This window comes from the organism of the source record quoted next, unplaced genomic scaffold, assembly GCF_019419815.1.
Source record: "Pyrus x bretschneideri cultivar Hongxiangsu unplaced genomic scaffold, Pyrus_bretschneideri_v1 Contig29, whole genome shotgun sequence".
Lineage (NCBI taxonomy): Eukaryota > Viridiplantae > Streptophyta > Magnoliopsida > Rosales > Rosaceae > Pyrus > Pyrus x bretschneideri.
Genome location: NW_025999601.1, coordinates 4,813,682 through 4,830,572, shown reverse-complemented (window position 1 = coordinate 4,830,572; position 16,891 = coordinate 4,813,682). Strand labels below are relative to the sequence as shown.

General features: G+C 35.5%; 1 pseudogene; it reads right to left on the bottom strand.

The window, feature by feature from the left end:
• Positions 1 to 622: 622 nt before the first annotated feature.
• LOC103931003 lies at positions 623 to 4,687 on the bottom strand (annotated as a pseudogene).
• Between the last annotated feature and the right edge of the window lie 12,204 nt (positions 4,688 to 16,891).

Sequence of the window (16,891 nt, the reverse complement as noted above, 5' to 3'; positions counted from 1 at the left end):
AAGTGGGATTTTTAGTTTAAATATGTGTTGAAAGGCTACAAATTGTTTGATCATTTTGATGACGCGGCTGTGTTTCCACCTAAGTTTGCGTTGGACATTGAAACTGGAGTAACTAGGGATGTTACTGCTGCTTTTCAAGAATGGGAATCCTCTGATTTAGCACTCTTGAGCATGTTAATTGCTACACTGTCTTATGGTTGAATTCTTAATTTATTTTGCACGAACACAAACACGTCAATTAACCACGATTACATAGATTAATTTAATATGATTAAACAGAATCCAACTATCCGCTAACTATGCACGTTAATATAATTATTTACACTGACTTTATCCGCCTCGCTCTCGCACACATCCACATTAAAATAGTCCACAATCCAATAGAGACAACGTTGGAAACCGTCGCTTATGGCCTTTTTGTACTAGTGGCTAAAAACGAGTCTAAGGAATTCCCTCCTTTATGAGAGTTTCATACATATGTGTTAGTTATTTTCTGCCCATTACTAACTTTAGTAAACATAAAAAAGACATTCTCAATACCTATTCCACAAACCAAATATGAGACTTTGATATAATTACTTAACTCATGATCAACTTCATCACAATCAATATAGGCAGGCAATGATAGAAGGATGTGAATTTGATACATGCCTAAAGGTACAATTGTTATCATAACGAGAATGTATCTGTTCAAGTTAATCATTGAACCATAACATGCCTTCGGAGGCCAGGAATGTGAGTATTCATAAAATAGTCTTCCCAATCAATGCATTTGGGATCAAAGTTAAATTCTGCGTCTATGTAACACTCACTTGTCAGCTTTTGCAGCTCCTCTGAATTGTTGTCATCAAATCTACAAATAAAACGTGTTTAATTTATTATTGTCCATGCTCTTCAATAGTGGAAAATGAGAATAAGTGTCTGGTTACAAAAGTATAGTATACGTACATGCCCTTGAATAACATGTAGGGGTGGAAAAAATTCCCGAAAATCCCGAACCGAATCGAAAAAATCCCGATCCCAAACCAAAAATTTCCCAAACCGAAATTCCCGAAATTTTCGGGATGCTATCCCGAACCAATCCCAAAATTTCGGTATGGGATTCGGGATTGGCTTCTCGATATTTCGGGAATCCCATACCAAACCGAAAATATATAATATTAATTATTATATATATTTATACATATATATATATATTATTCTTTTATAATTGATGCTAGTAGTTTCTAATTCATGCTCAGTAACCTAGAATGCCCTACACCTTGCATATTTTTCATGTTCTGTTTGATATTCATGTGGATTTTATTATTGCTGCTGCCATGGCTGATGATTTCAGAAGGCTTGATTCTTTTGTCTCTCAACAGATTGCAAAAAGAGTTTAATTAATTTGAATTTTGACTATGATAAAAAGAGTCAAGCATGCCAGTGTTCAATTAAATGGTAGTGTGAATGAAATGAAATTCCTAGTTCATAAATGCGTTCTTGAATTATATATTTGAAGAACATTTCATATTTCAATTTGGGATTCCCGATTTGTCCCAAAATCCCGAAAATATTTCGGGATTCCCGAAATTTGGGATTCCCGAAAATTTGGTTTGGGATTGGTCTTCAAATTCCCGTCCCGAAAAATTTCGGTTTGGGATTCGGGATACTAGTTTTGGTATGGTATCCCATACCGAACCACCCCTAATAACATGTAGGGTTTGTATAGCTCTACTAAGCGCATCACCAATGTGAGTTTCTGGCTATTGTTAACATATATGTCCTTGAAATATCCCCCTGAAGCTTTACTTACAAACATTAATCCCTTCAAAATTGCAAATAAGAACATACGAAAGGAAATTAATGAACTGAAAAAAACTACCATGTTTGATAACAGTTATTAACAATAAAACGAGTATTATTAATAAACGGATATTAATTGATTCAATCTTGATCACACAGAGGACAAGATGAAAATATTTTTGTGTATCCGGAACAAAGGTGATACACACCACATGTTATAATATAAGTGAACAATAGGGTTAATTGATATGTCTCACTTTAAAGTATACTTTATTATAACCCTTTACTATGATATGTGATGTATCATCCTATATTTTATGTACACAAAAAATCTCTCCACGAGATGAGATGATCCATACTTGCAATCGCTATTATATTGGGGATTTTTATATTATATTGTATAGCACTACTGCCGAGGAAGTAGAAAGAACAAACCTGCAAATGTATCATGAAGCAAATTTGCATGTACAGGCGAAAAGAAGCCATAGTCCTAAACATTGTGCGCTTGCCGACTTTAACAGCGTTTCCATCCTTATTAACCCAGGGACTTTTGGTGAAGTGTCGGAACACAAAATTATGAATATCACAAAATTGGATAGGGTTTCCAAATGAGGATCCCACATGGTAAATGACAATAGAAGATTGATTTGCATCACAACCATAGCTGAAATAATGGAATTTACCACCATATCTACGGGAATCTGCGCAATTTATAGAATTTAACCACACTTTAGTTACGTATTAGAAACATATTGTTTCTATAAAAATGCTTACAGAAATTTAACAAAAAGAAAACAGAGGAGAAATACAAACCAGAGTGGTGGACGTAATTTCCATTAATTTATCATGCATATATGCATGCGTATGCATATGCGTGTACATAATATACATATATATAATTGTATGTAGTGTTGGGAGGCATCAAGAGATTGATTGACTTTGAACTTACCATATCAAATACAGAAATAGGATCAACAAGTAGGCATGTCAGTTTTTCTTTGCAATAACCAGCAATAACGCTATCAATGATTCTGTAATAGGAACAAATATATGATTTTTGCTTTGTGGGATCACCATACATTTTAGTTTTCGTTCGTCTTTTAAAGGCTATCACTATTGGCACTTATGACTTTTAATTATTGAATAACGAGATATATTTCAAAAACTAAGAATTTTATGGTGCATGATGCAAGATCATTAATTGAAACCTTGAATCCAACCTGGAAATGGCTCCTTATAAGTACTGGTAACCACGGTTGGGCGGATGATGACTAGAGGTAAATTGTGTCTTGAGTTCTCTAGAAATATTTCTCCCATTGCCTTTGTAAATACATAGGTGTTTGGCCATCCATAAAGTTTGGCCCTGATAATTAGGAATTATATTAAAGAAAAACAAAAGATAATTAGCATAAGTCAACTTTGGAATGGCACAATATAGTTAAGAGTTGCAAACTTCAACCAGCACTAGCATTTCTTTTACTTTTATTGTCATCAATATATGGGGAAAATAAGCCAAAATATAAAATTTATATGTGAGGGTCAATAGGGCACAATTAGGTATTGATGCTCAACAACCTTTCAATACCAAAATCCTTCATGGTGCCTCTAATACTTTCTTCTGAAGCACCTCGTGCTTTTAGTTCATTCAATTTCTTCTCTACAACTTTCTTTTCCCGTACTTGGAAATTAAATTTGGTGGTGCCTTTGCTTTCTCATCCATGAATGAAGATGAGTCCTCTGGTATGAGTCCTTCCCTTTCACCACACACACAAGCTGGAAAACAATCATTGATCACCATCAGTTAAGCAAAATGTATCCAATTAAGGACACAAACCCCAAAATAAAAAGGTTTCATTCCCCATATATATTTAAAGATAATGTATCTAAAAAAATGATAATTGCAGATGACTGAAAAAAGAAGAGGATAACTACGTACAGTATGGGACAAACAGAAAATAAAAGGAAGAGGAAAAGGCTATACTGATTGAAAAACGTAAACTGACCGGTTGATACGTGGAGAAGCATCTCTAGTTTTATACATTTCATTGCAAAACTCAACACATGCAGAACTCCAAATGTATTCACGTCTAGTGCAATATCATATCTGCAAATATGTATACACTTGGTTATTTACTTATCACTTTAATCAAGAGATTGTACATACAATTACTAACAGTGTATGTGTTGTACATTATATATGTAAAACATATTGTAGTGTTTATGTACATAGGATTTCAATAGTGAAGTTTGTGATTAATTTTTTTTCTTCACACAAGCGGTAATTGGGAAGGACATCAGCCAACACATGAGCTCAATTGCAGGGTGAAAGCTCTTACCGTTCATCAAAACTCGTCGTTGTGGCAGAATTAAGTATAATTTGTATTTCAGTGAACATTTCTTCCCTCAATTTGAAGTCTTGCACCCCCAGGTTTTCAGAAGTTACATCTCCTGGGACAGCCACAACTTTTTCCGAAATAAAGGAATCAAAATCTGCACCTAGCTTCTCCATTAGAACCTTGAACAACGCCTTTCCTATGATCTTAATATATAAATCTTTATCAAAAAATTAAAATAAAGTGAACGTCATTAACTATAGAACTAAATAAAAGAAAATGAAATGAAGCGTTATGTATATACAAACCTCATTATGCATTCGATCCTTGGCTTATTTGGTATCCGGAGCTCTTAAAAGAAGGTAGACCATTTTCACATCCGGTTGAACCTTTACTATTTTCTCCAAAAATACTGCATATGCCATATATTAGCAAGTAACTCAGACAGAGAGAGAGAGAGAGAGAGAGAGAGAGAAGAGAGGTGGTATACCCATTGCAAGGAAGCCTGTGGCTCCAGTAACCAAAATGGTCTTTTCTTGAAGATATCCCAGAATGGTCTTCAACTCCATTGGTGAAGTTTAGAATAAAATCAAGAGACACAGAGAAAGTGAGTAGTATTTTGTTTTGAGTATATTCAAACGCTTCCTTGGATTCAGAGCCTTGGAGGGAATTAAGTCGTTGTTGGGATATACCAGTACTTATACTAAAATTTAGAATGTATTCATGTACTACGTATTCAAAGTGATAGTTGCAACTTGGAAGACGTGGTTGAGTACTCAAAACGAAAACTTGGTTCTCATTAATAAATTTAATTTAATTTAAAAAACAAAAATTAGGTTAGGGAAGGCATTTAAAATCTCCTTGACAAAATATAAGTACACATATATTCAATCAATGAGGCATTGTGCTTGGGTAGAGCGGAGTTGTGCTTGGCTAAGTATCAAGTGAGATATTGCCCTAAATTTATAATAGAATATTTATGCTAATGTCGAAAATAAAATTTTGATAAATTAAAACCCAAATTATAAAAATCATATATTGAACTAAAATATCCTTTGGTCCTTCATTATATATATTTTAGAATAATATGCTTTAATATCCGCATTTTCTTTTAGCAAACGGTATTGTCTACATTAAGAGGGATAAGAAGTGAGCTAAGTCTTACAATGAGCTAGCAATAATGTGGCCCAAATTCGTATTTGGCGAGAATTGAACCTAATACCTCTCACTTACAAATAAAAAAAAATATCACAAGACTGTATTACTAAGTAACTAATACCCACATTTTTAAGTATACAGAAAATTTTGTTATTTAATCTTGTTTGTAAAGGGGGAAAAGGATGATTTTCCTTTTGTTTTACAAGCACAATACCAACTTTTATTAGAAAAGTACTAATACCAAGAACTTAGGACAGCTATCTACACCCATTAATAATTGTTTTTTTGTGCTTCTAGGTATACCATTCTTGGATTAGAGACACACGTACAGAGTGCTGTTGTCATGGACGGTGTGTGTTGTTATGAGCTGACTACTCTTCATACGTGGACGTAAGGGTTTTGTGCTACGTCCAGTATCATATGATGTAATGCTGCTTCTAATTAGTTGACTAGTGTTACTGTATCATGTACATATATAGTTATTTTCCTACAGGATAATGCTCATAACTCAATCGGTCGGGTTTTGAGTTTGATTTTAATTATTATCAATACTATTTGAGGTTGTGCGTTAGTTCAGCTGCATTAGAAAGAGAAAATTGGATTGAATACCTGGAGCTTTATTGACCCGCGATGAAATATAAATCTTTTATTTATTTTATTTTTTTGAACAATTGCCATATCCAATTAGCATACATATTGTGTTAGGTCTTGACCTACTTTCAAAGTAGGACTCGAACGGTTCGATTCGATGCATTTTACATTCATATCGATTTTGAGGAAAACTAGCAAGCTCATCCTATTTTATCGATGCATTTTGTGCTGCATCTCGTTTAGGTATTACTATTCTTCACCAAAAATTGCTTTACTTTAAAGTTAGCAAAAAAATGATTGGTAAACATAAAAGCAGCGTCCAAATTGAACCTTTAATAAATATTTTAAATTCCTTTCATTAGTAGAAAAAATAGCTTGTGCGACGAAACAAATTTTGTTGCGCACAAAAATGGCAGGAAAGGGAAAAAAAAAATTATGCGACGAAAGTGTTCGTCGTGTAAGAATACTTCACGCAATGAACACTTGTGGTCATCGTGCAAGAAAATGCGGAAAATAAAATTTTGTCACCAAATGTTTGCGTGATGAAAATTTCCACATATTCGTCGCACAACATTTCATTGAAATGATTAGATGCCCTTCAAACACTCATATTTTATGCACATTTTTAACACGTTTTGCACAATGAACAAAGCAGTTTGCACGACGAAGTTGTTTGTCGCACAAAGTTTTCTGAGTGTTATATAAACACAATTTTAGAACCCTAATTTTCAAAGGTTTTGTTTCAAAGGCAATTGCCAATTCGAGAGAAGGGTCTCGCGAAAGGAAAGGTGTATTGCGAATAGGGATGGGCAACGGTTATGGCGGGCGGGTAACCGCGGTTATTTACCCATAACTGTTTATGCTCATACCCACATAACCATTGACCCATTGGGTAATTGCCTAAATGGTTATACCCATACCCATAACCGTTTATAAACGGTTAACCATACCCATAACTGCATACCCATTTAACCATAACCGTTTAATACCCGTTTACCCATTTGCCCTTTTTAACCCGTTTATCTTTTCTTTTTTTACCATTACCCCTTTTTCACCCGTCTACATGTTTTTTAACAACTTGAAAATTAAAAAAAAATTGTCATAATTTTCTGTTTTTTTTTAACAATTAAACACCGTTATAGGTACATTCATCATACATTTCTGTATTTTAATTTTTTAAGTCCTTAAACCATTCCAATAATTGAATTAATAGTTTAAGAACGATATTTTTAACTGTTACCAATGAAGGTAAATATAATACTTGGTAAGTATTATTGGGTTACAACAATTGTTCAGAAGACATTTCTGTCAATTTCATGGTTACTCGCAAGGAATTTAAATTAATTTGGCGAATTCCTTGATGATGAGAATCATCATTCCTATAGGAGTGTTATTGAGAGAAGGACTGATGAATTCTTGCTAATTTATTGGGTGCTAAGTATTATTGGATCGAGAACAAGGTTTGTGTTAATTTTACATATATAAAATAAATGGGTAAACGGTTACCCGTTTATAACAGCAGTTAATACCCATAACTACCCATTTAAATTTTGCGGGTAAACGGTTATACCCATAACCATTTATTTATCTAAACGGCTACCCATAACCATAACTGTTTAATTTAAATGGGTGGGTAACCGCGGTTACCCATAACCAATGGGTATTTACCCATCCCTAATTGCGAATAGAGAGGTACCAACGTAAGCAAGTGCCCTACTTTGAAGACAAAAGTAGGACTGATGCGTATGCCGAACTTAGGTTTGATATTGGGGGTTTGGTGTGGAGGCAATGTTTTGCCGAGTTTGAGTCTTGGAAAGAGGTGCCTGAGGGGTTGAAGAAGTCCATGGTGGGGGAGTTATCGGTAAGTTTGTGTTAAATAATGTATAATTATTTTTGTTAAAAAGTAGTATTTTTTTAAATTACTAATTTATTGTTATTGGCATTAATATAGGTTCATTGGGATGTTGATGAAACCGATGAGAAGCAGCCGAAGTATCTGGATGACATTTTCAAGAAGCATTTCTGGCAGTGGAAGTTTGATGTGTTGTGGGATGCGGAGTGAGGTGTTGCTGCCCCGGCGGAGGAGGATTGAAGTTGAATTGTTTTTTATTTTATTTTTATTAAATAAGATTTTTAGGACGTTATATTTGACTTTAATAATAAATTTATGTTATATGGATGACTATTAATATTTACTTTAATTTTAATATGTATTTGGGATAATAAATTAGTTTTATTAATTATTTTGGTAATGTAATTAGGTTTGAGTTTTTATTTAGATTAAAATAAAAATTTACATTAATTCAAAAGAAAAGATAATTAGCATAAAATAATTAGCTATGGTTGAAGGATTAGGTTTCGGTTGTGGGGATTCCGGTGTCATCTATGTATGTTCTTCGGGTGGCACATAGGTATTTCATATCTGCGTTGTCCATCTGAAGAACTGTATCGAGATGCTACCAAAATTCCTCCATGTCGAAATCTAATCTGATGTAGCCGTAAATTACGTGACATAACTTTGCATTCCCGAATGGGATAGGGCCCTTACTGGAGGCATAAGGTGACAATATCATTTGTATGAAGTTGAAGTTGTTGTACTTTTATTGTGGTTGCAGGAATTATGGACAGAACGTGGATATTGAACCCGAATAGATGGGCAAATGAATACTTGGATGGAATCGAGGATTTTATTGACTTTGCACATACACGGGTGCAACTAAAATTCTGTGTCCATGGAGGAGGTGTAACAACACGTTAAGAGACACAATTGAAAATGTTCAATTTCATTTAGTAAGGAATGGAATGGTAGAAACCTATAATACCTGGAAACATCATGGGGAACCATTAGACAATGCTTCGTCTTCGAACAACACAAGAGTGGGCAATGTTGAACCTAATGTGGATTCTAATGAACAAGTCATGGATATTATAAATTATGCTTTTCCATTTGCATCAACAAACACCAATCAGGAAGGGGAAGATGATGTACTTACACCAATGGATAGTGCAAAGTTCGAACAATATGAAAAACTATTAAAAAATGCCAACCAAGAGTTGTACCTGGGGTGCGAGACCTTTTTGGTTCTCACAGTCATTGTGGAACTAATGCACAGAAAAATAAAGTATCGTATGTCGAACCAGTGTTTCGATTACTTTTTGGGGGTTTTCAAGAGAATGCTTCCAAAGGACAATTGTTTGCCGAAAGACCATAGACATGCGCAAAAGGTGTTGAATATTGGGTTATGAAAAAAATTCATGCTTGCAAAAACAATTGTATTTTATTCTACAAAGAGAATAAAGCATTGGATAAATACCCTGTATGCAATGAGTCGAGGTTCAAAATGACATCTAAGAATAGAACAACTAAGATCCCACAAAAAGTCATGCATTATCTGCCTTTGAAACCTAGGTTATAGCGACTATATATGTCGACGCATACTGCCACCAACATGAGATGGCATAAGGAAAAATAGCTAGACGACGATGTGATGAGGCATCTTGCACATGGGGAGGCATGGAAAGAGTTCAATCGAACGTTCCCCTAGTTTGCTGCTGATCCCCAAAATGTTAGATTGAGACTTGCCACTGATGGATTCAATCCATTTGGGGTTCTAAACCAACACCACAACACTTGGCTGATTTTCGTATTTCCATATAATTTGTGGCCTTGGAAATGCATGAAAAAAGAATACATGATGATGACTCTTTTGATAACTGAGGATCATGGTAGGTCAATTGATGTTTACTTAAGGTCGTTGGTTGATGAGCTAAAGGATTCATGGACAAACGGTGTACGCACGTATGATAAGTGTACTAGAAAGATGTTCACTTTGCGGGCAACAGTTATGTGGACTGTGAACGATTTTCCCGCATATGCAATTGTTTTTGGGTGGAGCACTAAGGGTAATATTGCATGCCCTGTATGCAAGGATGATGTAACATCTGGTTGACATGTCGGAAAAGTTTGTTACCTTGATCATCGGAGATGGTTGCCATGGGACCACGAATGGCAGGAAAAGGATAAAGATTTTGACGGGAAAACAGAGCATCATCTTAGACCTAAATAATGGTCCGGTGATTAGATTTTGGAACAGCTTAACCGTTTAGATTTTGCTTCGCTCTGGAAAACAGTGAGTAGGACTAGACCTTCTACACATATGAACTGGATGCACAAGTCTATGTTTTTTGAGCTCCAGTATTGGTCGAAACTAAAATTGAGACACAACCTTGATGTTATTCATGTTGAGAAAAATGCATTTAACACATTGGTGGGCACCATTCTAGATATTAAGGGCAAGACAAAAGACACGATCAAAACTCATCTTGATTTGGAAAGAATGGGAATACGGAGGGGTTTATGGATGAATAGGGACAGTGATAAAGCCAGAAGGGATCTTGCGTTTTTTTTTTCCAAGAAACCGAATGACAAAAAAGAGTTTTTAAAGTCTTTATTTTCTGTAAAGTTTTTTGATGGGAATATATGCTTTTAATATCATGCATTGCATGAATGTTAATAGGGTAAATTTGCTGGACTAAAGAGCCATGACTGCCATGTGGTTATGTAACGCCTACTTCCTGTGGGTATTTGACACCTATTGCCAGAAGATGTAGTGGAGCCAATCTTGTTGTTGTCTAGATTTTTTCCCAACTGACGGCAATAACGTTCCGAAAGACAGACGTTAATCAATTGCGCCATGATATTGTCCAAGGCCTATGCAAGTTTGAGATGATATTTCCTCCAACTTTCTTTACAAGTATGATCCACGTGATTCTTCACTTGCCGGAAGAGGTATTGCTTGCTGGTCCTGTCAACTATCGCTGGATGTATTCAATAGAAAGGTATATAATCCTCATCATTTGTTTATTCATCATTAACTAATGCTTACTAATATGACTCGCCTCATTTTATTTGGTAGGCTTCTCGGGGAGTTGAAAAAAAGTGTACGCAACAGGGCAAAGCCCGAAGGATCAATTATAGACGCTTGGGTTCAATATGAGTTGCTTACATTTTGTGGAATGTATTTAAAAGATGTGGAGATGACTTTCAATCGTCCTTAGTGCAATAATGACGGGGGTGCAAGAAAGGAGAAACTTTCTGTTTTTGCCTAATGCGCACAACCCTTTGGAGATCCTGTACGAGGCGAGTTGTTTTCCAAAAATGACATGGAGGTAGTGTATTGGTTCGTACTGCACAATTGTGACAAGACAATACCATACCTAGATGAGCATGAAGAGATGATGAAGTGAGAACATCCATCAAATTTGTATGCCAAGAAATACCGTCAATTGTTTCCACAGTGGTTTCTCGAATATGTAAGTTATAAGTGTTGTGTATTTGACATATATATTGTAGTATTTAATTCTCTCGAACTAACAGGTGTATGTTTTTGTATAATGTTAGGTGAATAAATTGAAAGTATCGAATTCCCCCACTTATAGTGAAGAGTTATATAACTTGGTGTTCAGATCGATTTGTGTTGAATTGTTCTTAGGTTGCCATGTTAACAGCGTCAAGTTTTTGGGGGTTGCACGAGATGACAAGTTATGTACGCAAAACAGTGGTGTCCATGTCCCATGTGGAGGCAAAAGTACAGACATTGATTTCTATGACAAACTAATAAGTGTCGTGCAATTGCTTTACAAAGACCGATGCCAAGTAATCATGTTGTTGATGATTTGATATAAACCCAAATATGCATGGAAGTGTTAAAAATGATCAAGGCTTACTATCTGTGAACACTAACAGAACTTGGTACGATGACGACCCTTACATTTTGGCAAACATGGTAAAACAGATTGTGTATCTAGATGACCCTAAAGTCGGGAGAGGTTGGAAAGTTGTTCAAAAGATGGATTAGAGGAATTTCTATGCTATACCAGAACAAGAACCTACTGACGACGACGTCGATAACATCACTCACCAACGTTTCAATAGAAAATGATGCGGAAACACTTTGAGATACAAATCTTATCCAAGAACTGTTTCAGATACAAGGAGTGGCTTCAATTGAAATACCGATTCAGTCAATTACAATTAACCTTGGTAATCTTCCGTGCTACGATGTTGCAATGGGCCTGAATGTGGACGGTGACGTACCTATCGAGGAGGAGGAATGGGAGACTGAAAATGATGATAGCAACGATAGTAAAAGTTATTATAGTTCGGATGATGAATAATGCAACTTATTTGTGACTTGCTTTGTAAAACATATTAAATGATATTTTTTGTAATTTATTTATCTTATATAAATTGTTTTTATTTGAATACATATAAATTTAAAAAAAAAAAATTGACCCAGGAAAATTAAATTTTCAGCTCATTACATGACGAACATGAATTTATTCGCCGCACAAATGTTCTTCGCACAACAAATACATTCATGTTTGTTGCACAATGAGCTGAAAATTCGACTTTCTGGGTGGGCACGAAAATAATTTTGTGAAAATTTGAATTTTTTGCATGACAAATATATTATGTTCGTCGCGAAAGATCCTCGAGTTTTAACTGAAATCGCAAACACTTTCCCCTCAGCTCTTCCTCTCTGTAAACTCTCTCCCTCTAACAGCTCTCTCTCTCTCTCTCTCACTAAATCTTTGTCACCCTCCCTCTTGGCCTCTCACCCTCACGCCCCCTCGCACTCTCTCTTCCTCCTCCGACAGCCCTCTCTCACTGAGGTAATTTTAGGATTATTTCATGCTTTGATAATTGCTTTGTAATTAAGGTTCTAATCTGCTTTGATTTTTATAATTAATTGCTTTCTAGTTGCTCAAAATCAAATGCTCTGAATTTGGGTTCGAATCTGATTTGACAATTGCTTTGATTTTTATACACATAATCTGTCGAGTGAAATTCTGAATTAGGGTAGTAAAACAAATTCATTGCTTGTTAGTTGTTTGCAAATTCTTGGATAGCATATGTAAGTCCCGTAGAATTTACATTTTATTGATTTAAAAATTTGTAATTCTTTGTTTGTTTTTCATTTTGTGATACTTGATCATATATGGATGAAAGAGGAAACACTGAAGGATGTTGAATTCAAGAATGTGTGTGAAAAAAGTCGATTGCATTTACCTGTCTAGTTATTTGTTTGTTTGGAATTAAGGCACCTTCGTTTGCATGGAGTCAAATAAGAATTGGAAGAAATATGTCCACTGGTCCTTTACTTTGATAGCAAAGTGAATTAGACTGTATAATGTGTATTTGCTTGGTAGTACTCTGTGGTGCAATGACTATTGAAATAAATAGTTAAAACAAAGAGTAAACAGAGGCATACAACATATTAGAAATATGATTATTAAAGAACATACGTGTATTCATTCCCAATTTTTTTGCTCATCCAAGTCAACTCAAAAAGTCACATTGATAGATGCAAACATGTAAAAATGATAGCGTCCATTGCACTCCATAATTGATATATGCAATTAAAGAGCTTAACAGATGGTAGATGAAATAGAGAAGCTAAATTCTGAGACTTTCGGTGCATAATCCTATGTCAGCTTCTTTTACTGCAGTTTTCACTAGCATTAGATATCTCATGCATAATTAGCACAAAGACATACATTTGAACGAATGTAGCTATATACTCACTGTGTAAATGCTCAAAAAGTGTCCCATTTGAAGCGTATTCAAAAACCATCATTCTGGTGAAAGGTTCATCTTCCTCGCAATACCCGATGAGGCTGACAAAGTTCTTGGTATAGAAACTCAGAGTTCTTGAGAGAGGTTTTCTTAGAGAAGAAGAAAGATGTATTTTCTCATTAAACAGTAATGAATAATACAATCACATATATATAGCCTTTTGGCTATTGACAGTTAACTATCTAAAACTAATTACACTATGTAACAAACAAATTACATTTGTAACAAACTTATAACAACTAATAACTAACTCTAGTCATGATGTGGCACCTTCATCTTTACACCCCCTCAAGCTAAACTTGGAAGAATCAAATGTTCCAAGAGAAAGCTTGGATTGCATAAACATAAACCTGCTTTTAGATAAGGCTTTGGTATGAATAACTGCAATTTGATCCTGGCTACAAACATACTGAACTACAACCAAGTTTGCAAGCACTAACTCACAGATATAATGATAATCAATCTTTACATGCTTAATTCTAGCGGGAAATATAGGATTGGATGCAAGTGATATAGCTGAGATATTATCCCACTAGAGAGTGGGTTTATGAGATAGAGGGAAACCAAAATCTTTGAGCACTTTGCATATCCAAGTTACCTTTGCAGCAATGTGAGCCAAGGATCTATACTCAGCCTTAGTGGATGAACGAGCCACGGTGGATTGCTTCTTGGCACTCCAGCTAACTAAGTTGGTGCCTAGAAAAACACAGGAACCATTTATAGACCTTCTATCATAAGTACAACCAGCCCAATCTGCATCAGAGTAGGCTGACAAGTGAATTGAACCTTTCTTAAACCAGAGACCATGAGCAATGATACCTTTGAGAAATCTCAATATGCATCTAGCTGCTTGCATATGGATGACAGTAGGAGCATGCATGAATTGACAGACCTGATTCACTGCAAATGAGATGTTAGGTTTTGTCCAAGTTAAGTATTGGAGAGCATCTACGAGGGATCTGTATTCAGTGGGATTGGCAAGTAATTCACCACTGTGATCTAACTTGGTTGAACTAAGCAGAGTAGAACATGGTTTAGCTCTACCCATGTTTGTTTTCTGTAATAGATCAAACAAGTACTTGCTTCAATGAAGAAACATAGCATCAGTGGTTCTTTGGACTTCTAAACCCAGAAAGTAATGCAACGACTCCAGATCTTTAACAAGAAATAGAGTACTTAACTTGGCTATAATCTGGTTGCAGATATTAAAATCAGGGCCACTAACCAGAATACCATCAACATAGATTAGTACTATAACTAGAGTTAGAGCTTTAAGAACAAATAGAGAGGCATCAGAGGAAGATTGACTAAATCCCAAAGATTTGAGAGCTTGAAATAACTTGTCAAACCAAGCTCTTGGAGCTTATTTAAGCTCATAGAGAGACTTTTTGAGCTTACAAACATGATGTGACTTCCTGGGATCTTGAAAACCAAGGGGTTATGTCATGAAAACATCCTCCTTTAATTCACCATGCAAAAATGGATTGCTTATGTCTAGTTGATTGAGAAACCAGTTAAATTGGACAACAAATAATAAGAGAAACCTGATATTGACTAGCTTAGGAACTGAACTAAAGGTTTCTTTATATTCAAGACCTTCTTTTTGGTGAAAACCCTTAACAACAAGTCTTGCTTTATATCCATCTATAGAGCCATCATGATTCTTTTTAATTCTAAAGACCCACTTGCAACCAACTACATTTTGAGAGGGTGAGGAAGGAATAAGAGTCCAAGTACCAGTAGATAAAAGAGCATTGAATTCATTTTATTTTGCCAATCTCCAATTTTCAGACGTAGAGGCTTGAAGATAAGTATTGGGAATGTAGTTTATGGAGGAAGGAAGTGGATGCTTGGTAGCAGTGAAGACTTTGGGTTTATAAATGCCATTTTTTGATCGAGTAACCATGGGATGAACATTTGGTGCAGAGAAGGAAGAGTGCACAAGTTGGTGTATAGGTACAGAATGAGAATAATGCACAGATTGTGAAGAGGCATTATGTTGTGGAGTAGTGGAAGAGGATGGTGATGGAGGCACAAGTGTAGTGGATATAGGTGATGTGGGCATCGAAAAGTGGAGATCAATAGGTGAGGACAGAGAAAGAGAATGATCAACAGAGGATGAAACAGGCTTGACATCCTTAAATGGAAATGTGCCCTCATCAAATATGACATGCCTTAAGATATAAACCTTATTGGTGTCCAAATCCAAACATCTATAACCTTAGTGTTGTAAACTATAGCCCAAGAAAACACATCTCTTACTCTTTCCATCAAGCTTAGATGAGATATATGGTTTTAACCATGGATAACAACTGCAACCAAAAACTTTAAGTTTGGAATAAGCTGGATACTTATGGAACAACAATTCCCAGAGTGATTTAGTATTTCCAGATATAGGCAGCCTATTGATAACATAAATGGCAGTGGTAAAAGCTTCAACTCAATAATGATGAGGAATACTAGATTCAACTAACAAAGTCCAAGCTGTCTCAATAAGATGCCTATGTTTCCTTTCCACACAACCATTTTGCTCTGGTGTGTGTGGACAACTAAGTTGATGCATAATACCATGAGTATGCACAAAAGATTTAAACTGTAAGCTTGTAAATTCACCCCCTGAGTTTGAATGTAAGATCTTGATTTTATTGCCAACAATATTCTCAACATAAGCTTTGAAAAGTACAAAAGTAGAGTACACCTCTGATTTAGTTTTTAAAGGAAAACACTAACTATATTTGCTAAAATCATCAACTATGAGAAAATAATACCGAAAACCACTCACTAAAATGACAAGGGTTGGTCCCCACAAATCACAATGTAATAGCTCAAGAGAATAAGAGGTTGATGTAGTTGATGATCCAAATGGCAGTTTATGATTTTTAGCTATAGTACACTTGGAACAAAAAAAATCAACAGATTTTGTACCTTGAATGGCAAGCTTATTACTAAAGATTACTCTTCGAAATATAGTAGAGGAAGAATGGCCCAACCTGCTGTGCCAAAATGTAACTGAACCTTGAGCACTGACAAGAGCATGAGAAGATCTAGGAGATTGACCAGTGGAAGGACATCTTTGCAAAGGGTAAAAACCATCTTTAATTGGACCTTGCAAAAGCGTCCTCCCCGTAGCACGATCTTTTACAACAGATCCATGAGTGTCAAGAGTTAAGGCACAATAGTTATCTTTAAGAAATTGGTATATAGATAATAGATTATGTTTCATTTGAGGAACATGAAGCACAATGCTCAACTTGAAATTAGCATTAGAAGAATGCAAAGAAGAAGGACCAATTTGGTGTATAGAGAGACCTTTACCATCATCGACGTAAACTTTGTCCTCTCCAGTGTACGGTGATGGTGAAGAAATGTTGGCAATGTCATTGGT